Genomic DNA, 26,429 nt, shown 5'->3' on the forward strand with positions numbered 1-26,429 from the left:
GGCAAGACTTAATTCAGTTCGCCTATGTAGCCACCTGTTTAGCGAACTGCTTTCGGGCGTGGACATGTGTTGTTTGCCCGGCATGACTAGCGCACGCCGTCGGTTCGAAATGGGGAGAGCACAAGCAAGGGACTCAGCCTGACAAATAGCTGGCTGCTCAAATGTATGAGCCGACAAGGCACCTGAATCGTAGTTTTCTAGTATCTGCACTACCTGCGGAAATGATGGATCGGACTGTTTTAAAGCCGGCCGCGGTGGTCTCACGGTTCTAGGCGCGCAGTCCGGAACCGTGCCACTGCTACGGTCTCAGGTTGGAATCCTGCCTCGGGCATGGATGTGTGTGATGTCCTTAGGTTAGTTAGGTTTAAGTAGTTCTTAGTTCTAGGGGACTAATGACCACAGCAGTTGATTCCCATAGTGCTCAGAGCCATTTGAACCATTTGAACTATTTTAAAATTTGAAATCAGGCACATTGTACACGATCGCATCACGCAACAGAATGTCTGAATATAAAGAGCCGCAAGCACAATTAAAATTGCAATTTCTTGTCAGACCCTGTGAATCCGTTACCCACTCGCGATATGTTTGTACTGACCGTTTTTTGCAGTTGAAGAAGTAATACCTATCTGCTACCACATTCATTTGTTGGCCCAATAGGTAGTTAGCGAAGAGATAAGCGTTTCAAAAGACAGTTCACACGGAGTGGCGTGGCGTTTGGAAAAAGTTTTTGAATGATGTGGAAAACTGCACTTTTTACCGTTGATAATAGATATGGAACTTCCTGGCACATTAAAACTGTGTGCCCGACCGAGACTCGAATTCGGAACCTTTGCCTTTCGCGGGCAAGTGCTCTACCATCTGAGCTACTCGAGCATGACTCCCGCCCCGTTCTCACAGCCTTACTTCTGCCAGTACCTCGTCTCCTACCTTCCAAACTTTACAGAAGCTCTCCTGCGAACCTTGCAGAACTAGCTCTCCTCAAAGAAGGGATTTTGCCGAGACGTGGCTTAGCCACAGCCTGGGGGATGTATCTAGAATGAGATTTTCACTCTGCAGCGGAGTATGCACTGATGTGAAACTTCTTGGTTCGCAGGAGAGCTTCTGTAAAGTTTGGAAGGTAGGAGACGAGGTACTGGCAGAAGTAAGGCGTGAGTCATGCTTGGGTATCACATGGTAGAGCACTTGCCGCGAAAGGCAAAGGTCCCGAGTTCGAGTCTCGGTCTGGCACACAGTTTTAATCTGCCACGAAGTTTGATATCAGCGCACACTCCGCTGCAGAGTGAAAATCTCATTATGAATAGATGGGGAAGTTTCACAGTACCTGGTACGTTGTGGACGATGACGTGCATCTCAAACTGTGAGAGCCACTCCAGCCATTCCTCGTCCTGTTCACAAAATTTGCGAAAAGGTATTGTAGCAGCTGTAGTGCGCGGTGCTGGTTGTGTCGGGCGGGCAGCGTTGGCCAGTCGCTGCTGCACCGTGTTGGGAAGTGTAGAAATCTGGGTAGTCTGAAACTGAAACATCGGCAGTAGCTGTGTGGCATCTGACGCTTGCGGCTGCGGCGCCTGATAAAGGGTCCTTACAGGTGGGGTACCCATATTGGAAGGCACAATATACGAGGCAAAAATTATGACAAAGTCAAAGAAACGTTCAGCAACTGAAAAAACAGATTAGCAAAAAGGACAAAAAACTGTTAAAGCAAAGCGAGTGCCCCTGCAAGACAAGAGAGAATTAAGGCGCCTGCAAAAATGAGACCGTCGGTACGTAGTTCGGGTGTACACTGGTTATTAGTTGGGGTTACGCCAGAAAGTTCCAAACCTGCAGTCGAAAACGGTGAAGCCGTGTGGAGTGGTGCTTTGCCGTGCAAGAGAACAATACTTTTGCTTAATTTTCCATAATGTTCCATTCCTCTTGTTCTTTACGGCGTTGCGCAGTGCTATCAGTGTTGTAGAGTACTGATCGACGTTAATGGCTGTGCCATTTGCCATAAAGTGTTTACGCACAACTCCTTCACAGCCGACGAAAACAGTTGCCATGGCCTTTCCTGCTGGTGGCGCAACTTTGCATTTCTTCCACGGAGGCGAGGACGCGTGTCACCTCTTCCGTAGGCGCACTCTTTGCTGCAGGTGTCAAATGGCAGACCTATGTCTCATCGCCCGTAACGAAGCGGCTTAGGAAATCCTACTGTCTTCCACGGAGTAGCGCTCAAGGAAGTGCAGATACGCCACAAACCTTCCGCGTTTGTTTGCAGGTGGCAGTGATCGCGAAACACGGCGTGAACACAGTTTCGCCGGCCGCTGTGGCCGAGCGATTCTAGGCGCTTCAGTCCGGAACCGCGCTGCTGCTAGGGTCGCAGCTTCGAATCCTGCCTCGGGCATGGATGTGTGTGATGTCCTTGGGTTAGTTAGGTACTGATGACCTCAGATGTTAAGTCTCTCAGTGCTTAGAGGCATTTGAACCAATTTGAACACAGTTTCGAGCACAACAGACGATCTCGGACGGTGCAGTGAGCTCTACATTTCGAGATGGTCATCTGCTGGACAATGTATGCGACAGTCTGTGAATCATTTCCTCGACTGTCTGCAAACCGTCGTCTGTGATCGATGTCTATGGTCTTTCTTCCCCATCATCATCATCACGCACGCCTGTGCGGCCTTGGACAAATTGTTGACACACTTTAAGTACGGCCGGACACGATACTGTATTTGGTCCATTAACTGCCAAAATCTTAAGGCGAATCTGTATGAAATTTAGACTTTTGTCCACAAGAATCATACAGTCCCGTGCACTTCAAATTTAGAACACGTTTCCAGTTGGCGCACCACTTCACTCACACACTGCGATGCACCTGTCATTCGCACATTAGCAGAACTGTGCACGCAGGAGACTTTTAACTTGTACCTTCTTCTTAAAACGTGCCACTCTGGTTACGCAATAGTTTTGTCAACGGACGCCATGTATAACTTAGGTGACAAAGAAATATCCCACACTAGCTTAGAGGCCGCTCCTTTGCTCGCGGAGACTGTATGGCCTGCAGAGAATGTTCTTTTGTTTTTGTTTAATCGAATTTTTGTGGTGTTCACAAGTTACAATTCCTTCTAATCTTTCCACGCTAATTCACGCCATATAATCCTGGTCTTTGCCGAATATAGTTCTGAATAAAAAGCAATTCTAGTAGCTGGAGTCCAGAATTTTTGTTAATCATGCATTTTGCGTTCTTGTGGAGATATCACCTAACAAATATTTCCTTATATCTAACTGAAACATGAAATACCAATTTTCTTAAATACCTTTAAAATTTGTTGATGTAAGGAAACATTTTCTTAAAAATTTTCACTCCCTATTGCACTCTCGTAGGGGTTGAATTTCCACAAACACTACAACACCTATTTTCTTATTTCTAATTGAGACGTCAATCACCAATTGTAGCCTTAAAATCCTTTAATAGTTCTTCAGTAATTATTTTCAAAAAATTTGCACCCACTATTTTTCGCCCTTAGTGGTTGAATTTCCAAAAACGCTGAATTACGTATTTTGCGTTTCCTGACTTAGGAAACAAGTACCAATTTTCGTAGATCTACTTTCAAAATTCTCTTAATAGCGACATTTTTCAAAAAGCCTTTCATCCCCTATTTCACCCACTGAAGAGTTGAATTTTGGATAATCCCTTCTTAAACAATGCGTACAGTATAACACCTCCAATCTTCAAGTTTCTATCCTTTGCATCCGCGCGGGATTATCCGAGTGGTCAGGCGCTGCAGTGATGGACTGTGCGCCTGGTCCTGGTGGAGGTTCGAGTCCTCCCTCGGGGATGGGTGTGTGTGTTTGTCCTTAAGATAATTTATATTAAGTAGTGTGTAAGCTTAGGGACTGATGACCTTAGCAGTTAACTCCCATAAGATTTCACACACATTTGAACATTTTTTATCATTTGCTGTTTGGGCTGGGCGATAATGAGTCAATGAATCAGAGTGAGCCTATTTCATCGCCTTATGGGTTGAATAACCAAAAACTGTGAAACACGTTTTTTTTCAGCTCTAACCGAGAAGGCAAATACCAATTTTCAAAGATTTAGCTTTAAAAATGCTTTCACAATTAAATATTTTCATATAATGTTTCACCACCTGTTTCACCCTCTTAGGGGCTGAATTTCCGAAAACAGTGACATGCGTTTGTTCTATTTCTAACGAAGAAGCCAAATACATATTTTCATAGATGTAGCTTAAAAATACTTCCACAATAAAATATTTCAAAAAAAAATTTCATCCCCACTTTCACCCCCATAGGGTTTGATTTCTAAAAACAGTGTAACTCGCAACTTTTTATTTCTGAGAAGCCAAATTTGAATGTTCACAGATTTGGCTTTAAAAATTCTTTCATAATAAAATATATTCATAAAAAAATCTTATCTTCTGTTTCACCCACTTAGGAATTCAATTTCCAAAAGACTGAAACACGTACTTTTTTTATTTGTAACCGAACAGTCAAATAGCAGTATTATTAGATGTAGCTTTAAAAACACTTTAGTAGTTCTTTAATAATGTAATATTTTTTTAAAAAAGGTTTCACGCGCTACTTCAACCCCATAGGGTCAAATTTACAAAAGAGCCGGAACAAGTAATTCTTTATTTCTGACCGAGAAACCAAATACCAGTTTCCATACGTCTAGCTTCAAAATTGCCTTAGTAGTCACATTTTTCAGAAAAACCATTCATCCTCTATTTCACCGTCTTAGGATAAGAATTTCGAAAAATACCTTCTTAAATGACGTCTACAGTATAAGATATAGACATTCTCCAAATTTTAAGCTTTAATTATCCTTAGCGGTTTGGGCTCGGCGAAGATAGAGCCAGTCATCAGGACATTGCCTTTTATAAATAGAGACATTCTTGGCTGGGGTACTGAGTGAACTCAACGGGAACAGATGAAAATATGAGCCAGAGCGGGAGTCGAACACGGATTTCCCGTTTTACAAGAGTGGCCGCCTTAACTCATTCGTGGTTCATGGGAAACATATGTCCCACTAAAGCAACATGCAGTTTTGAGGCTTGGGACATCTACGAGTATATCTCATATCTGTTTAGCGGTAGTATGTAACGAGACGTTTTCGGACTTGGATAAAAGTGCTACGGACCATGGGGTGGATATATAGAAGGCTGTGGGTCATCAAATAGGTTGACATGTGTTAATAAGTGGCACAGTACGCCTCCTTCACAAAAATCAGATCAAATCACCATCTTCTCTATTCCAAGAATGTCTGAAGTAATTAATGTGTTTTGTTATACATCACAGACATTGTTTTGAAACATTACTACACACCTCAGTAATTCTGCTGGTTGGTACACAATTTGTATGTAGTAGGACGTGTATGCCCCAGAAAACTTCACAGAATGTTGGAAATGTTAGTGTGTATTCTGTCAAAGCTGTCTTCGAATGTTACATTGAAAACTTTTGTGCGATTTTCATGTTTTTCATTGCAGGAGAATAAATGTTTTTTGATACTGATTCGTTATGATTTTTTCCATAGTTGCCATCCTGATAAAATTGTTCTAAAATTAAAAAACCAACGGCGAAAATCCTAGGTTCACATGAAAACATGGATCAAGTTAGGTTCGTTTGACACACGTGTTCCATTTCACCGCTTTCCAAAATCGGTCAGCTCAAAGTTTTTGGTCTTGAAAATGTGTTATCACAAAGGAAGACAGTTTTTGTCTTATTTTTCAAGTATTCACAAAGTCAATTTTAAACATGAAAGGTTTAATTGTCTCTAGAATCAGGGCACGTCTTCTGTCCAACGCAACCCTCCATATGACGCATGCCCAGAGCAACGCCCCCTATCTATTAATCCGTTTACAGCCCAGCTGTGTTCCCGCAAGAGTTCGGACACAGTTGTGCATCCGCACTGAAGTTTCGTAATTGTCGTCTGATGTAGACAGATTTCATAGGGATTGCGTGTGTTCTTTTGGACATGCATGCTTGCAGAAAGCAACCACTCGCGGCCTTCTTGAAGGAACGATCCAGAGATTGGCCGGAAGTAATTCAAAGCCTACAAAATGTTTTGTAGAGCTCATGATTGTCATTCAGTATACAAGTCGCCTTTGCTCGGTTGTGTGACAGAGTTCACTTCAGGAGTCCGATCTGGTCAGTGGAAGGTTAGGCATGAAGAGGTCACCCATGGCCCCGCCAAATAGAAGCATATTACGTACATGTCTCCATCCATTGTTTTGTATTTCTGATGACAACACTCTTCTACAGAGTTAGTTATTAAAACTTCCTCACAGATTAGAACTGTGTGCGAACCGACAATCGAACTAGGGATCTTTGACTTTCGTGGGCAAGTCCTGTACCGACTGACTCATGATTGCTCCTCACAGCTTTACTCCCGCCGGTACCTCGCCTCCTACCTTCCAAAGTTCACAGAAGCACTCCTGCAAACTTTGCAAGACTGGTACTTCTGGAAGAAAGGATATTGCGGAGACATGGCTTAGCCATAGCCTGAGGATGTTTCCAGAATGTTCACTCTGCAACGGAGTGAAGTTTCCTGGAAGATTAAAACTGTGTGTCGGACCGAGTCTTGAACTCGGGGCCTTTGCCTTTGTCGGGAAAATGCTCTATCGACTGAGCTACCAACATGACTCAGCACCCGTCCTCACAGCTGTACTTCCGCCAGTACCTCGTCTCCTTCCTAGAGCACTTGCCTGTCAAAGGCAAAGGTCCCGAGTTGGAGACTCTGTCCGGCACACAGTTTTAATCTGCCAGAAAGTTTCATATCAGCGCATACCCCGCTGTAGAGTGAACATTTATTCTAGAGCTAGTTACTGTTATGTACGATTTCGTACTCCGCGGTAGGTAGAGGTGGGGTACAGAGCGGTGCAGCAACTGCCGTCGTAGGAAAGCAGTACCGGAGCAGAAATGATTAGCGAACAAGTTAACACAACGAACAGAAGACTTACTACCATTTCTCCAAGGGCACGGAGATTGGGAACAAATAATGCAGCAAGAGTCCAACTCATACAGTAGCAGCAAGGATGAGTCTAGTGATTAAAATTCTTCTGGGTGTTATGCCGCGTCATTGCTAAAACTAACAACGGTCTTCTTCCGGGCATGACTGATTTTGCATGGCGATAGGTGCTTCTATTTATTACACACTGTCTATGTCTGACGTCACGGTTGTAAACCTTTCAATTGACCCTCTAATATGACTGGCTAGTCATGACGTAAGGGAAGATGGAAGGAAAGAGAGGCTATTCGTGGATGTCCATATCGTCAACGATTGGTAGCTGTCCGCCAATCAGCGTTCGGCTTCTGGTCGCAAGTTTTCCTCCTCGTGTTCGCGGAAGTGGACTGACAGTTGCTCTACAGCTGTTTGTACAGATACGTCCGTGTCCCGTGTAGCTTCCGCCCCGCGACCGCTCGCGGCCCGTTGGACTGGGATGGCCGGCAGCCACGACGCCGGGAGTTTGCAGCCATCTTCTCTGTTGATGTTGTCAGGCTGCTTAATACTTTCGATCGCCTCCCTTATTTTGCGTTCTCGCATCCACGATTCTTTCGCCAATACTCGGGCTTCCTGGAACCTGATAGGTTCGCCGTCCTAAGCACGAACGAAGGTGTAGCGATGAGACTCCAAGCGCGAGAGGGCCTCAGTCCCTGCCGCCGGCCGTCCTATATCGTGGCGGAAGAGAGCGCTCGTAGTCCAGAGACTTGCAAACCCGTTGCCAACTATAATACGTCAGTATTGTGGTATCGATACATGATACCACAGTTATACAATCATGTTTAGAAAAAAAAACAGAACACAAAAATGGTTCAAATGGCTCTGAGCACTATGGGACTTAACTGCTGAGGTCATCAGTCCTCTAGAACTTTGAACTAGTTACACCTAACTAACCTAAGGACGTCTCACACATCCATGCCCGAGGCAGGATTCGAACCTGCGACCGTAGCGGTCGTGGGGTTCCAGGCTGTAGCGCCTAGAACCGCTCGGCCACTCCGGCCGGAAAAAAACCCACCTTGAACGACTAGAGATAGGGCGTTCATATTCACAAGACATTTACATTAGCATGTTCTGCGGAAATGATTAGCATTTCAGTCACCTCGGTGTGTCCTGTTGCCTAGCAGGCACAGGGTCCGCCGCAGACACTGATAACTTGTTCCATACATGACGATAGCATCGACGCATTTAAGAGGCGGATGGCATCCTGTGGTATAGCTGTCCATGCTGCATTCACCAGCTTCCACAGTTCATCTGTGGTGGTTGGCATTGGGTTACAGCGATGCACTCGTCGTTTCAATACTCCACGCATTTTTGATTGGCAACAAGTCTGGTGATCTGGCAGGCCAGGGCGAAAGGCTGACGTCTTATGATACCAAGAAGGCACGTGTTCGTGCAGCAAGATGTGGTCTTGCATTGTATAGCCCAAAAATGGTGTCTGGGGTGTCGTGCAGAAAGGGTGTGGCTACTGGTGGCAGGATGCCTTCACGTAGGTCACACTGGTCACAGTGCCCTGGACGTACACCAGCTGCGCTTTGTTGTACCCAATAGCACGCCACACCGTAAGGCCTTGAGTCGGTTCTGTACTCGTATGTCTTGTGCGAATACAGTCACTTTGAAGTCGTTCCACCTGTCTGTGGTGAACCAAAAGGTTGCCATCATTTTCAAACAAACAGAAACTAAACACAGTTTTAATCTGCCAGGAAGTTTCATATCAGCGTACACTCCGCTGCAGAGTGAAAATCTCATTCTGGAAACGTCCCCCAGGCTGTGGCTAAGCCATGTCTCCGCAATATCCTTTCTTTCAGGAGTTCTAGTTCTGCAAGGTTCGCAGGAGAGCTTCTGTAAAGTTTGGAAGGTAGGAGACGAGGTACTGGCAGAAGTAAAGCTGTGAGTACCGGGCGTGAGTCGTGCTTCGGTAGCTCAGATGGTAGAGCACTTGCCCGCGAAAGGCAAAGGTCCCGAGTTCGAGTCTCGGTCGGGCACACAGTTTTAATCTGCCAGGAAGTTTCATATCAGCGCACACTCCGCTGCAGAGTGAAAATCTCATTCTGGAAACAGAAACTAGATTCGTCCGAAAATACTGTCTCATGCCATTCTGTCCCCAGTGACGTCGTTCCATCCCCATTGCGGTGTAGACGTATTTGTGCACAGTTATCAATGACGACGCGCACGTGTAATACCTGCCGTAGTAAACGCCGGAGGAACTGTCACCCCTGATGGCGCACTACGTGTTCCAGAGACGAGGAACACGCAGATACGACGGGCAATGCCGTTCGGATGTGCTGTCGATCTTCTCAGGCAGTGCTCTAGGTGGTGCGACATGGCCCATGATCTGTATCGCGCCGGCCTTGAGTGAACCATTCTGGACACATCCGTTGCACTGCCGACACACTTCGTCCCACACGAGCAGCAAGTTCCCATATGGATGCGTCACATTCTCTCTTGTCAATAATGCACCCTATTCCAAACACTGATTTGCCGGTACGGTTCGCGTATACGCCTGCGACGCATCCTGCACGTTTGCTCAAGTCAGACAGATCCATTACCTTGGGTTTACAGCGACAACGAGAGCCGCAGGCACATGTTACCGGTAGGTGGCGTTGCGCAGCGATATCGATATTGATCTTGAATCAGCAAGGCCGACATGGTTCAAATGCTAATCGTTACTGCAGAACATTCTAATATACATGTCTTGTGAACATGAACGTCCTATCTCTAGTATTTCGAAGTGTTCAGTTTTTTCTGACCATGAGTGTGACATTTACTGAATTTTCGGTAGGAAATACTTGCTCATGTTCTGCAAAATTATATTTATCTCATCACGAATCGGCTTTCGGTTTCCTAGACCATCATAAGGTGACGACGGAAGTTCGTAAACACGAGTAGAATGATGTGCGGTTTACACAGATATCATTTATACAGAGGATACAAACATGATATATGTAGTGCAGAAGTACTTACATTAACTAGAAAATGAGGGATAAAGTTTTTGATGCAAATATACATTTAACAATCGAAGAAAAACAAAGTTCAATTTACGACTTTAATCTGTTATTTGAAACTGAAACTTAATTTAGTAATAGGGGAAAGAGGAAACTCATTTTGGTCATTTGACACTAAGCTGACATTCTGAGCCATGTCATACCTTTATTGATTTCAATTAAGCCATCTTTCCGCATTCTTCCCTGGAAATCGACGACCGTCAGACGTAGAACACCAACTAGAATACCAACTTATTAATACATGAATCGACTGCCTATGAATAATGTTCTCTGGGACTGTATTTTCACACCCTGTCCGTCCCGTCTATCTTGACTCACTAGGTGAATTTGACAGCACTTTAAATTGGTAATGCTCTGTCCCGGCTAACCCCGTCGAAGGTTCGAGTCCTCCCTCGGGCATGGATGTGTGTGTGTTTTCCATAGCATAAGTTAGTTTAAGTTAGATTAAATAGTGTTAAGCTTAGGGACCGATGATCTAAGCAGCTTTGTCCCATAAGATCTTACCACAAATCTACAAATCTACTTTTTTCGTTGCAAGAGAAGTGTCAGAATAATTTTCCTCTCTACTCTTTCCTTCTCCCATATGTTCAGGAAACTTCCACTTTTCATAATGCATCCCGTAAAACTAATATTTAAACATATGTGCCTAGCACGAGACAACTGCTGCTTCAATCAATAATGTTTCGACTACTGTGCGACGTGCGGGATAAAAAAGTAAGAGCGTGGAACCTGTGGCTTTCCGTAGACTACTGAATGTCCTCTCGACTAGTGTCTTCAGCACATAAAGCACAGCGATGGAGAGAGTAATGTGATAACCCTGCTGTAAACACTTCATTTCTTGATCTTGCTTTCTGACTTGCGTTGTATATCTGTGAAATTTCTTTGTATTCCTCTTGCACTATTAAGAACTGTCGAAGCGTTCTGAACCGAATGACTGTCTGTGATTGTTGGCATCTGATGTAAATTGAACCTGATGGGCAACCAGAAAGGCAAATTGACAATTCCCACTCGGTTAGTGCATCAATGACGCTAGCCGTTAATCTACTTGACATGTGTAGAGTTAAAATATTTACTGCCCTGAAAGCAAACCAAGTACACGCGGAAACTTGGCCTTACCAGTACGGTAGCGGAAGAAGAGAACCGAAGTTTCTGACAGAGACAGTAAAGAATCTAGGAAGGTTATTACCTCTGACAAGATCACTGCTGCGCTGCTAGCTTCGTCGCACTTTCTGATTTGTCGCCGTTGTCACAGTTCTCTGTGGATGAGAGCTACTACTGTCAACTGTTATGATTCGTCTTAGTCATGTGCTTTGTTTCTTTGTATGCTGCTTTTTTTGCCAGCTAATAGAGAAGTGAGCAGAAAAACGATGAGGCTATTACGATCCCGCAAGGTTAACTCATTACTATAGAGTACCGGATAGCCTATAGATCACGGAGTCAACAAAAACCATACAACGAAAAACGCATAAGCAAAACTGCTTGTGCCAAAACATTTCGAGCGCCATGTTATACAAGGATAGTCATAAAGATTTAGTTATTGAAAAAATCAAACTGAGACGATGAAACTCGGTGTTAGGCATGCTCAACATAGGCACGCTACAACGTGCAACATGTTTCCCAGTCGTGGATGACTTCGCGGAATAGCTGTAGAAGTACGCTTTTTGGCTGTTCAGGAAATGCATCGCCTCCAAAATCACTTTGTTCATCTGGGAGATTGTACCTTATATACTTAAAATCTTAAATTTGTCAATTTTAAATATATTTACCTCGGGAGCGGTTCATGATAATGTTATAAAATTTTAACGGCTGGTGGAGGAAGAGTCTCTCTCCATTGACCTATTTTTGTACATAAGTTTCTTGCATTATTTATTTTTTAGAGAACTTTTTGCAACTTGTATAATTTTTTCCACATATTTAACCACGAGAAGGAAATTTCGTTTTAGGGTGGGTTTTTTCCATCTTGGCGCGCCGCGCGAAAACCATAAGCGGTCCGCTATTTGCCCACATCTGTTGTGTGGGATTATAAATTCTTGCGAACAGCCAGGGAAGTTTAAGAAAAGATCGAGGATTCCTGGACTGGCGTGCAGCAAGTAGGGACGACAGCTAAGGACTCGTACGATAAGACTTTATCCTCTTCTCCAGGTGAGAAGCTCAGTGGAGGTTAGATAATGCTTTGGGCATTCATATACTGGTTCTCAGTGAATGCTGTGATAGTACCCGGTAAAGAATGAGGAAGTGATTGACAGCTAGTTGCTTACAAAATAGCTACCAAAGAAAAAATCAACCAGAGAATGAGCTTGGTTGCACTTTCTGTTTTATTCACCGCTGTGCCGTGCGAGGTAGCCGCGCGGTCTACAGCGCCATGTCACGGTCCGTGCGGCTCCCTCCGTCAGAGGTTCGAGTCCTCCCTCGGGCATGGGTGTGTGCTTTGTCCATAGCGTACGTTAGTTTAAGTTAGATTAAGTAGTGTGCAGGCCTTGGGACCGATGACTTCAGCAGTTTGGTCCCATAAGACATTACCAAAAATTAAAAAAAGAAATTCACCGTTGTCTTACTGCTTTGTGGGTGACAATCACTGCTGCCATCGTAACCGTTGTGATTCCTTTTGGTCATGAGGATTGTTTTCTTATGCTGTGATTTGTTTTGCAGGTAACAGCGAAAACTAGCAGAAAAGTGAAAATGTTGAGACCTCGCCAATGGCCGCAACCCGAGCTGGCTGGCTGAGACAGTTCCCGACTTGCGCAACGTGCGGCGCTTTGAAGTTCGCCGCCAACCACACGCGCGGCCATTCAGCAAACTCCGCGCCGCTGCCAATGAGACTGACTTCCGCGTTGTGGGAAGCGGCGGCCACAGGCAGCTACGGACGGTGTACGTTCCGCACTGGGTGCGACATTTCGAGTATGGAGTTCCAGCGATGCAGCTAGTAACAAGAGATCGTAGTGGACATCAGCCTGTCAGACATATTCTGCGAGTAGAGTCGCCTAAAGCCTTCGCTTAAGCTACTATTACACTATGATATTTCTTTGATAAAGAAATACTTTCAAATGTTCATCAAATTTCTTTGGCAAATATCTTTGACGTGGCCCTACAAAGGTGTATTTCACTGTCATCATATTTTGCTTCAAAGTTCAACAACGTGTTATTATGCGATGCAGTTGCTTGTACCACAGTCGCACTGTGTGGGCATTTGAAAGAGAAGCGGCGGAAAAAAACGGGAACTTGCTTGGGTCTTACGTGGAGATAGTAAAAACATTCAGTAAAATTTGTTGCGAGAGCTGCAACTCGAGGACGTCAAGTCTTATATAAATTACTTACCAGTGGATGAGACTGCGTTTGTGTGTTTGCTCAGTAAAGTGGCTCCTCATATTACAAAGTAGAATACTCACTTGAGAAAAGCTATATGTGCAGAAGACAGGCTAACCATAACACTACGATTTCTTACTGCAGGAGAGAGCTACTCTAGCTAACAATACAGCTGTCGAATATCACAGAGCACATTAACCAAAATAGTTCCATGAACTTGTGAAGCGATTTATGAAGAACTGAAGGATAAGTATTTGAAGATAAATAAATGTTTAGTACACTACATACTCATTCAGAACTATTTTTTAAATAATTTAATTAATAGAATTAGTGTTTCAACAGCTACAAAACTGATAAAAAGTACGAAACAGATGAAGCTTTTTTAACTTGTGGCACCCAGAACTCAAAATTAGGCAAGGGACAATGGACAGCTAAGACTTTTTTTTTAGTTTACACTGCGTTCTCGTCCTTTATTCTGAAAAGCAGCCTGGATGTTTCTAAATGTACAGCTGTAACTGTAATTGTGGATTTGAAGACACTTGCAGCATATGCCCCATTCCTATCAGCAAACGATTAATAGCATGTACTGTCCCCCTTACTAACTCCCCACCCCAGTCGAATTAAAGTTATTAAAAAGAGTCGACAGAACACACTAAACTTTTCAGCCATGTTTGCAAACACAGTACACCCTACAGGCTTCAAATAGATGTAGAGCTGCCAGTGCTCCAAGCGGTTACATTTCGCATTGTAGTGAACAGAAGACGAACGACTCTTACGATAAAATCTACCGAGAGGCCCACGATTTGATCAAATTTATTTGACAAAAGGCGAGATTTCACAAAGTTCCCTATTACACTATAAAATTTCTTTGACATAAGTGTTTGACTTACCTACTTTGACAAATAAATAAGATAGTATAACACCAGCCGTAGGGACAAGTGTTTATTCCTCTGATTGACAGTGAGGCGCCCAGGACAGACAGTCTTGCTGACATTGTAATCAGTAAAGCGCTCCTTGACAGGCCACAGCTTGTATCTGTTTGCAACCACAGCCAACGAGTTGCTGTATAAGTATAGTTAATTATCACAGTGCAATAAATTGTATATTTGTGTTGTAAGAGGTCCATGATTAAGGAATTTGTTGTTAGCGCGCTCGAGCAGATGTAATTTCGATGGATTACTCACGCGTTGCCTGCGATATGTAAGTTATAAGAGAATCTGAGACCAAAGAGCAGTGTTGACTGCAGTAGCAACTGTGTGGCAGTAGGAGTAAGTTGTAGTAGCTAGCAGTCTGGTGTATCGTGTTGGCTGGGCCGGTCGTGGTGGAGCGATGGCGGAGCCTGAGCGTTGTAGGATAAGGTGAAAGCAGCCTCGCGCATATGTAGTGTTGTTATGTCAAGCCCCATGTAAATGTTTTTAAACAAAATCTCTTAATAATAATCTTTCTTATAAAAAATTACTTTTGATAATCATTCATCTCAATTTAAAGAATTTACTAATTTCTCGAATCCATGGTCATCCCGATTATTGAAAAGAAAAATCAGTTGTTTCCTTTTATACATGACAAATCTATCGGCCAGCATTGCACTGGGCTGTGTCAGAAAAGTTTTGTTTCATATAGGAGCAGATATATATGCGTTATCCGGCGACTAGACTGAGGTAAGAGTTTTCAATTTATTCAGTATGATCTTTCAGGGCCATGACGCAGCACTGCTGACGTCCAAAATTTACCAGGTTAAATTGACAGTCAATTATTGAAAGGTTATAAGTGAGTCACAATTTTATTGAGAGGTTAATCACATTTTTATTATTCCTAGTTTGCGCAATTTTTCTGTTAGTATGTTATACTGAATGTTAACGACATAATTATATTTTTTACTGTTGAGAGGTTTAGGAATTTTTCTGTTGGGAGGTTACAGTAAATGCGAAAGATAATTATATATTTTTATAGTGGGAGGTTACACTTGTCGACAACCGGCCAGGATTGTATTTTCTTTGCGAATTTCTGAGAAGTAGTCAGTTATATATCTGCTCTTATTTACACTATTGTTAAAGGTAATTTGCATCTGGCGCAAAGCATTTATTAACTTGTCACTCTTTCTTTCAGAGATCATCGGCAATTTATTGCTCTTTGTTGTAACTGTATTTGTTCCATTTTTGCGTTGTCTTTGTTTGATTTTGTGCTTAACTGTAAGATGTGAAAATGCCGCTTAAAACTGCTAACAGTACATCGCGATCCGTAATGAGTGAAAAAGCCGACTTGAATAATTTGACTGATAATACTAGCGACACTCAGTGTCTTGATGATAATCCTCCAGTTGTAGACAATCAGTGCGTACCGACCACCAGTAATGATTCTAATCTAAATGATGAGCAAACAAATTCTGTTGTGTCCACTGTAAATTTAACGACAATTGATGACGCTACACTTTCCGTTACAATGAACGCTGTCCAGTTTGACACGTCTGATTTGCAAAATTTACGAAGCGAACAGCTAATTGTTTCTAACGAAGGTGAACAATGTACTCAGAGTAAGTCAGGATTATTTGATTCCGATGTAGTGACCAACAGTGCACATCCAATTAGCAAACCTTTTCGTGAATCAGACAATGACCAAATGGTTACACAAAACGTGACACTTGCAGATACACCATCACACAGCACAGAAAATAGAGTCGCTAATTTTGGCATGAATCAAGTTATGGCATTATTGCTACAACTTAATAAAAATTTCAAACAGTTGAATGAAAAACAGGATATCCTTAATCAATCGAACAAACAACTTAATGAAAATTTCAAACAGTTGAATGAAAAACAGGACAACCTTAATCAATCGAACAAACAACTTAATGAAAATTTCAAACAGTCGAATGATAAACAAGACAACAATTTCAAACAACTTAGTGAACAGATTACAGCCGTTGCCGTGCAATGTCATGATACTAAAGAACAATTACGTGAGGAAATTAAGGCTTGTGCTAGGAACAGTAGTGAATAAATTAGATCTGTGCCACAAGACTTAAGTAATACACATGCAGCCACAACTAAATTACTTAGAGATGAAATTAGTGCAGTCGCTAAACAATGTTCTGAAAACGCAACACAGTTACGCGACGAGTTTAAATTAATGTCAGCAGAACTTTCACACACGCTGGATGCGAAAGTCGACAAGAAATTTGAACAACAAAACAGCCTAATTGACGAACGTTTTAATCACCACCTGCAAAACAGTGAAACGCGTTACCGTAAATATATACAGGAACAGAATAAAGTAAAGAAACAAGTCATGGAAACAATTACTGCACAGAGACAAGACGATAAGCGAAAACATACGTAGACAACAACATTGCTACAGTATCAGACGAAATCAAACAGTTGAACACCGAACTGCATGATGAAATCTCCGATCTTAAAACAAAAACGGACACACACACATTAGACTTTAAGACAATGACCAACATACTTGAAAAGTTGGAACTAATACAGGATCCCGATGCCATCAAAGCAGACGTTAAGAAATTCAACAAAACCACACGTAAAATACAAAAACAAATTAATGCTTGTGACACTAAAAACGATGATCAGGTAAAAGCACTGACTGAAAAATATGATGAATTGGCCAGTCGTATTGATGTTATCGAAAATAATAATGACACCAAATCAGACGATAGGTCACCAATTTCGTTCAATCAAACACCCGAATTCGAAAACTTACAGCAGACAATCAGTGAGATAAGTTCATCCCATAATACACTGCGTAGAAAAGTGTCGTCTTTACAGCAAGAAGTGACAGAGATGAAAAATGTTTCAGCGTCTACCACGACACAGCATACGCCACATTCCGGACATTTGCCACACTCACACAACCAGTGTAACTTAGGTAATCTACAGAGAGTACGTGACTTAGAATCCGAACAGACACAGACAAATAGATTCTCATACAATCGTGAACCTGCTCAGACACACAGAGACGAAAATTTTGATTATAAGCACTTTCTATCCGTGAGAAAATTTAAGGTATTTAAAAATGATAGAACACAGCCCTTGGATTGGATACAACAATTTGCTTTTGAATTTTCACCGGCATTGCCTGTAATGCAGAAACTAAAAATTATTTGCAGCGCGTAAGTGACCTCAGGGGATTCATTACACTTCGATGAATATGTGCCGTAGCGTGCACAGGGCCCCGAGCCGTAGCAGTGCTATTTCATCTTTAGTTTTCTGCACTGCTGCCTTCTCTTCTACTATCCTTTATATCTATCAAAACAGCTCTTCAACTATCGATCTATCTAGGACTAAGAAAGAGTAAAGATAACCTGATATGACAAGTTTTACCGAAAGTGACAATTTTCATTAGACACTCCAGAACTACCAGCGTAATTTTAATGAAAGACAGAAGTGTAATCATCAGCATGTATAAAATTGTTAGCTGTCGCAGATGCATTTTGGCAACAATAGAGGGTTTTCCCCGCAACAGCATCAAAGCCAGCCGGTTAGCATACCTAACCTAATAATGTAATGTGCAAGGTCAAGCAAGCTTTAACGTTTCGCCGCCTACACGTATAGCGTCGGCTCCACCAAATAGTAACTCACCGCAACAAGGAAATCACTACGTGCAGAAGACACATCATTTCAATTCCTACCGCAACGCGCCGTATAGCAACGACAGACGTAAAAGTAATGAGCACAGTTTTCAGCGTACATTTAATAATAGTAGGCCCTACCAGCAACAGAATCATCCACAACAGATTATCATGAATGACCCAGGCAGTCGGTATCATCCCGAACCTAATGCGTCAAGACGAAATAGAAGAACAGTACAAACAGTTGAAATGCCACAGCATCCTCCCGCAAATAACGGCACGTCAGAAAGAATTTGACTAGATACAGTACAGGTTGCATCTTCCAGCAACGCAACATTACTTTTGACACAGAGAATCTTGTTCACGACATCCGAGACACACTTTTGCATGAAAAACCAGTTATTCAAAGAACCATTTCCCACCCTGTCATTGAAGTAAAGATTGAATCATCCAAATTTTCAGCAGTAATCGATTCTGGATCACCTATGTCAGTTATAAATGAAGAAATCTTCAATGAATGTAACAAAGAGAATATTTAGCCTACATTACTATTAGGCAAAACTAAAGAAAAAGGAGCAGTATCTAGTAAAGGAGTAGATGTAAAATTACAGACACACTTATCATTTTGTATTGCAGGTCATACGTTCCACTCAAATTTTTGGATTGTTCCCTTATTGACAACAGACGTTATTTTAGGTACGAAATTTTTGGTACAACACGACGCAGTTATTGACTTTCAAAATTCGTATTTAATATTAAAGGATGAAAATGTACAACTGGCATTAGAATTTCAGCACGCTTTATCTGCAGAAGAACAAGCAATTAATCGAACAGAGGTCATTTCGACATCGTGTAACACCGACTGTCATTCCACATTGTTCACAGATATGTACGTACACAACCGTAATACACCAGACGAAGCCGACTATGACGTTATGCAAATGATTTCTGATAAAGTTAAACAAAGCAGTGCAAATACAGACGTCGAACGTACTCAACTACGCAATATTCTTTTACAGCAAGTTCCAGTTTTTGACAACGTCCCTGGTACTATGTCCGGTTTTATGTATGAGTTTCAAGTTAAACAGCACGACACGTTTAAAGCCAAACATTATCCCATTCCATATATTCACAGAGAACAAGTTAAGAAAGAATTGCAAGCTATGCTTGACCAAGGAATTATTGAACCGGCAGTTAGTCCGTACATAAACCCGCTCCATATTGTTAAGAAAAAGAATGGCTCACTTCGGCTCGTACTTAATTCGCGTCATGTCAACGACATTATTATTAATGAAACAGATCGCCCACAGACACTAGAAGAACATCTACAGAAATTTCATGGTACTGCTGTTTATTCCACATTAGATTTGAAATCGGGATTTTGGCAAATTCAGCTCCATCCGAACTGCAGAAAGTACACAACTTTTCTCTGTTTTGGTGATTGTTATCAATTTTGCAAATTACCGTTCGCTCTAACAATTTCTCCAGCAGCATTTATTCGCGGTTTGAATAGTATTCTTCCGACAGAACTTAAAGACAGAATCACAAGATGTGTATACGACATCCTTATTGCAGAAGCTAACTGGTCTGAACACAATTTGATTCTGGAACAACTGTTGCAAACGTTTCGTTCACAAGGACTCACAGTTAATCTTAGCAAATCGCACTTTGGCAAAACTTCCATAAAATTTCTTGGACATGTAATTTCAGCAGAAGCTTTTGCCCCTGACCCGGAAAAACTTCAAGCTTTACGTGACATTACTGTTCCAACGACGAAGAAACAACTACGCACCTTTTTGGGATTAATTAACTTCTTCCGTAAATTTATTCATTACTCTGCTTTAGACACGCCTAGATTATGCCAATTGACGGTTAAAAACGCTATTTGGTCCTGGGATAGCCAAGCACAATCTGAATTTGTCAATCTGAAACAAGCTTTGTTGAATGCACCACTTTTATCACACCCAGATCTTACTAGAAATTTTTCCATTGCCACCGACAGTTCTAACACAGCTTTAGGCGTACACATTTTTCAGGAAATTGAAGAACACGGTAATGCAGTAATTAAAAACATCGCCTTTGCAAGTCGCATTCTGTCACCTGCTGAACGCAATTATTCTGCTACAGAACTTGAAACATTATGTGTTGTATGGGCATTTACCAGATTACGAAATTTTCTTTATGGAAGACATACTACCGTTTACACAGACCATAGAGCTATACAGTTTTTACTTTCCGCTAAATTTACACATGACAGATTAAGCAGATTGAAACTTTATTTACAGGAATTTAATTTTACGATTGTATACATTCCCGGTACACAAAATGTTGTAGCAGACGCACTATCCCGTTCTCTCAGCAGCAATCAGCAAGACATCGCAACCAACTTCTGCCAAGCCAATTTTAGCGTCATGTACATTCAATAAGTCGCATTTGAAATTTCATTTCGTCGTCATTACGAGACATAGCACAAGAGCAGAGTAAAGACAAAGTATGGAAAGAAATTAAACACCTTTGGCAAAATAGGAATAATGTTACCATTAGAAACCATTACACTGTACGCAAGAACATTCTGCTTCGGCGCTCTCACCCTTACAGCAACAGTTGGTTATTATGTATTCCTGACGAGCTTGTTAACAAATTAATTTGGTATACTCATTTGAGTTACACACATTATGGAGCCAGGAAATCTTTTCTTATACTGAGACAGAACTGTTATTTTGCCAACATGGAGAAACGTATTCGACGAGTTCTAGCGTCATGTAAAATCTGCCAGAAAGCTAAATCAGACACGACTTCACATATTCCTCCGGTACATCCTATTTTACCCGTTAAATTGAGCCACATGGCCGCTGTAGACATTTTTGTCCGATTCCCAGATCTAATAGAGGTTTTTGTTACATCCTTGTCGCTGTTGAACTCACTTCGAAATTTGTTACCTTCACTCCGTTGCACAAAGCTACTGCTAAATCTGTTTCTAATGCATTTGTAAAATATTTTCTATTTCATGTAGGGCATGTATTGAAAGTAATTTCCGACAATGGACCACTATTTCGATCTGCGATATGGACCCGTATGTTACGAGCTACAAACATTTCTCCGATCTATATATCCAAGTATCATGCTTCTTCGAACCCTTGTGAACGACTAATGAAAGAAATTGGTAAACTATGTAGAATATACTGCCATAAAAAACATATTGATTGGGATACACACATACTCTCATTCCAGGATGTAATTAACTCCATACCAAATGAATCTACTATGCTATCTCCGACTGTTATATTGAAAAATGCTGAACCACCCAACAAAATTAAAGAATTAGTATCCTTTCCTACATCTCGTCGACTACGCCACCATGAAATAACTGACATTGCGCTGAACAACATCAAACGTGCTGCAGAGCGGCGGAGGAGACAGCAAAAACAGGTTTGTACACGGTGTGACTTTCACATTGGACCGAAGATATTACTACGCACACACTATTTATCCAACAGAGGAAAGAGTAGATGCAGTAAATTTGAACTTCTGTACGCAGGTCCATATAGAATATGAAGCATTCCTCACCCTAATGTAGTGTACGTCGAAACTTTGAGAACCAGAAAAAGCAAGGGCAATCACCATGTCTCCAATATTAAGCCATTTATTGAATGAACATACTTTATGATTTATCACACTGTAATGCCATTCCCAGATATTTATATGACCACTTACTGATGATGATTATATTTTTTCTTGGCAAGTGCCCGGCAAGGTAAGGTCAGCAGGTCGCTTTTCTTGTCGTTGGACATCAGGCCGTGCACATTTTCCATTTTTTTTTTTGGTATGTATGATTGTTTTACTATCGAAAGTAGAATTTTTCTCTGTATGCACTATGAAATGTTTAAGATGTAACAAACACCAGTTGACTTTGACATTTTGCCTTATGATATCTCAACATGTTGACTATTCCACATTTTTTGCTACTACATTATGATACTGTGTATACATTTTTTGCACTTGAAAACTGTCTATGTTTTTGACATAATACGTTTTCTGTCATGCTATGCTGTATGCTTAGTTATATCACTAGAAACGAGTTTTTATTTAATGGGTATATGAATTAAATGCAAGATATTAATCCATATTCATCTTTTTCAGAAAGCAATAACGTGTAAAAGAAATAAACTAAACAAACCACAGTGGCTTACTATGAAATGGAAGTTTAACCATCGGAATGAACGAAAGTAAATGCAATACCTTGTCATGAAGAGTAACTGGATCAGAATTAACAAGCATTAACAAGCATATACTATACACATTGTGTGATAGCAGTCTTGACTAATGATTTTTCTTTCAGAATACGAGACGATTATTGCAGGCTGTCAGACAGAACTACACATGTTAATTTTAGTGATGAAATATGCTAGAAATAAGAAACTCTATACTATGAATAGTTGTATAAAGTAAATGGTAATATGAATGTGATTAATGAAGTGTCTATTTCTTGCAGATGATAATAAATGATGATGAATAGTTATATGAAGAATATTCTAATATGAATAATGAAGTTTTTCTTTGCAGGTGATGATAGTGATGAAGTTATGCTAATATGAATAATGAAGTTTTTCTTTGCAGATGATGATAATGATGACGTTTATATATTTACTATTAGTTAAAAAGTGCTATGTAGTTTTTCAAGTATTTGATGCAGTTCTTTTTGACAGTATGTCTTATGTGGGATAGTATATGACTGCATGTTTTGGAAAAGACAGCTAGAGTACATACATATTGAGTACACGTTTCATTACTTGTTAATTCAAAGTTCACTACTTTTCAGCATAATGTGCATTTCTTCTTTCAGGTCAATAATCCATTTTGTATTTTTTTTTCCAGGCGAAGCTTTTCATGATATTAATATGCTATAAACACTTAGTTATGAAACCTGTTCTAGTACTTGCATTTTCTACCCAGTTGTGTCTATCATTTATGAATGTGATCACATATACTGTACTTGTTTCATAACCTTGCTACAGCTGACTCATGACTAATGACGTTATTAATCCTTATTTCCAACAATAAGTCAAAAGCAAATATTTTCATGCCCCAGCAATTAATTATCGATCCCAACGCAATGCATTGCTAGGAAAAAAGCGACCTTATTACCAGTCCCAACTATTACCGATATACAACTAAATAATGCTACCAGTTGAAGATTTATTTCTAGTCCTAAATATAATGCAAATTTTGTCAGATGTATTGATTCCATTATATCTATGTATTATTGGACTACAGACATTGAGTAATAGTTACAGTGTGTTACATTTTAAATATGACCTATGTCACTTCAATGATGAGTTCTGAGTAATACTGAATGACGTTTTGTAATAATGCATAAATGCTATGCCAATGATTACTGTAATGAGATGTATTATGAATGATGTTTTGTAACACTGCATAAATGCTGTACCAATAATTACTGTAACGAGATGACTTATGCATAAATGCAATGGCAATGATTACTGTAAACTGTAATGAGAAGACTTATGATGCCACTAATTACTGTATTGAGATGACTTATGAATAATGTTCTGTAATACTCCATACATACTGCTTAAATGCTGTGTAAATAGCCAATGAATACCAATAATGATTCAGATCGGTTGTTACTCTAGTGTAATTCTATGATGACTAACATAAGACGTAATGTATCCTTCACCTTCTGACGTAATTACCAGCAATTACTGCAATATCCGTATGTTCTGTCCATCCTCATGATCATGGAGCACTATATTTGGTTTTTGCTCTAACTCTCTGTTGATGTGAGAGTATGGATTCTACAAGAATGTGGTGTTGACATATCAAGCTGTCCACCACCTTGGAGATGTCATTGTGGTCCTACTGTACGGTGTACCTAATGTGCTACCAAAATGATTACATACAATATTAATGCAACATTTCAGTGTCTTGACCACACTGATAAATACTTCAGGAAGAGAACTTCAGATTGTCTCACTTGGTGTTGTGCTTCTGTAGAAAGATATGGACTTTCGTGCAGCTACGTGCAACCTACTGTGCTACAAACATGATGCAATCCTTCCCATTCCTTTCCTAGTTATTGTAAAACTGTAAAGACTTATGCAGTGCGTTTAAATTCTTGTAAAATGATGAAGTCATACACAGTATGTGTGCACTTCATTTTATTTGTTAATATGACCAGTTGTCCTAAATATGCTGAAGATTTTTACAGTGTGTGTGCACTTTATTTCATTTGTTTATGTTTTCAGTTCTTGTAAAAAATGCTAAAGACTTACAAGGTGCGTGTGCATTTTATGTCATTTGTTAACATATTATGTACTCATTGTGTATACATTTTGTCATTTCTTAATATGTTCTGCACTTATATATATGTATATACTCTGTGACTGTAGACTTAGTAAACCAAATAGATTATAGAAAAATTTGTTGCTCATGACAAGTGCAGTTGACTCACCATGGCTGCCAAATTTTTACCCCCCAGTGGAGGGTTATGTAAGAGGTCCACGATTAAGGAATTTGTTGTTAGCGCACTCGAGCAGATGTAATTTCGATGAATTACTCACGCACTGCCTGCGATATGTAAGTTATAAGAGAATCTGAGACCAAAGAGCAGTGTGGACTGCAGTGGCAGTAGGAGTAAGTTATAGTAGCTAGCAGTCTGGTGTATCATGTTGGCTGGGCCGGCCGATGGAGCGATGGCGGAGCCTGAGCGTTGTAGTATGAGGTAAAAGCAGCCTCGCGCATATGTAGTATTGTTATGTCAAGCCCCATGTAAATGTTTTTGAACAAAATCTCTTAATAATAATCTTTCTTATAAAAAAAATTAACTTTTGATAATCATTCATTTCAATTTAAAGAATTTACTAATTTCTCGAATCCATGGTCATCCCGATTATTGAAAAGAAAAATCGGTTGTTTCCTTTTATACATGACAAATCTATCGGCCAGCATTGCACTGGGCTGTGCCAGAAAAGTTTAGTTTCATATAGGAGCAGATATATAGGGTGTTTCAAAAATGACCGGTATATTTGAAACAGCAATAAAAACTAAACGAGCAGCGATGGAAATACACGGTTTGTTGCAACATGCTTGGGACAACAGTACATTTTCAGGCGGACAAACTTTCGAAATTACAGTAGTTACAATTTTCAACAACAGATGGCGCTGCAAGTGATGTGAAAGATATAGAAGACAACGCAGTCTGTGGGTGCGCCATTCTGAACGTCGTCTTTCTGCTGTAAGCGTGTGCTGTTCACAACGTGCAAGTGTGCTGTGGACAACATGGTTTATTCCTTAGAACAGAGGATTTTCTGGTGTTGGAATTCCACCGCCTAGAACACAGTGTTGTGTACGATATTTTCCACATATCCACCATGCGTAGCAATAATATGGCGTAGTCTCTGAATGAAATTACCCGAAACCTTTGACAATGTGTCTGGCGGAATGGCTTCAAATGCAGATGAGATGTACTGCTTCAGCTGTTCAATTGTTTCTGGATTCTGACGGTACACCTGGTCTTTCAAGTGTCCCCACAGAAAGAAGTCAGAGGGGTTCATGTCTGGCGAATAGGGAGCCCAATCCACGCCACCTCCTGTATGTTTCGGATAGCCCAAAGCAAACACACGATCATCGAAATATTCATTCAGGAAATTAAAGACGTCGGCCGTGCGATGTGGCAGGGCACCATCTTGCATAAACCACGAGGTGTTCGCAGTGTCGTCTAAGGCAGTTTGTACCGCCACAAATTCACGAAGAATGTCCAGATATCGTGATGCAGTAATCGTTTCGGATCTGAAAAATGGGCCAATGATTCCTTTGGAAGAAATGGCGGCCCAGACCAGTACTTTTTGAGGATGCAGGGACGGTGGGACTGCAACATGGGGCTTTTCGGTTCCCCATATGCGCCAGTTCTGTTTATTGACGAAGCCGTCCAGGTAAAAATAAGCTTTGTCAGTAAACCAAATGCTGCCCACATGCATATCGCCGTCATCAATCCTGTGCACTATATCCTTAGCGAATGTCTCTCTTGTGCAGCAATGGTAGCGGCACTGAGGGGTTGCAGCATTTGAATTTTGTATGGATAGAGGTGTAAACTCTGGCGCATGAGACGATACGTGGACGTTGGCGTCATTTGGACCGCAGCTGCAACACAGCGATCGGAAACCGAGGCCGCTGTTGGATCACCTGCTGCACTAGCTGGGCGTTGCCCTCTGTGGTTGCCGTATGCGGTCGCCCTACCTTTCCAGCACGTTCATCCATCACGTTCCCAGTCCATTGAAATTTTTCAAACAGATCCTTTATTGTATCGCTTTTCGGTCCTTTGGTTACATTAAACCTCCGTTGAAAACTTCGTCTTGTTGTTTCCCAGACCGCAGCGCCATCTGTTGTTGACAATTGTAACTACTGTAATTTCGAAAGTTTGTCTGCCTGAAAATGTACTGTTGTCTCAAGCATATTGCAACAAACGGTGTATTTCTAGCGCTGCTGGTTTAGTTTGTATTGCCATTTCTAATATACCGGTCATTTTTGA

Source organism: Schistocerca gregaria, chromosome 5 (genome assembly GCF_023897955.1).
Source record: "Schistocerca gregaria isolate iqSchGreg1 chromosome 5, iqSchGreg1.2, whole genome shotgun sequence".
Classification (NCBI taxonomy): Eukaryota; Metazoa; Arthropoda; class Insecta; order Orthoptera; family Acrididae; genus Schistocerca; species Schistocerca gregaria.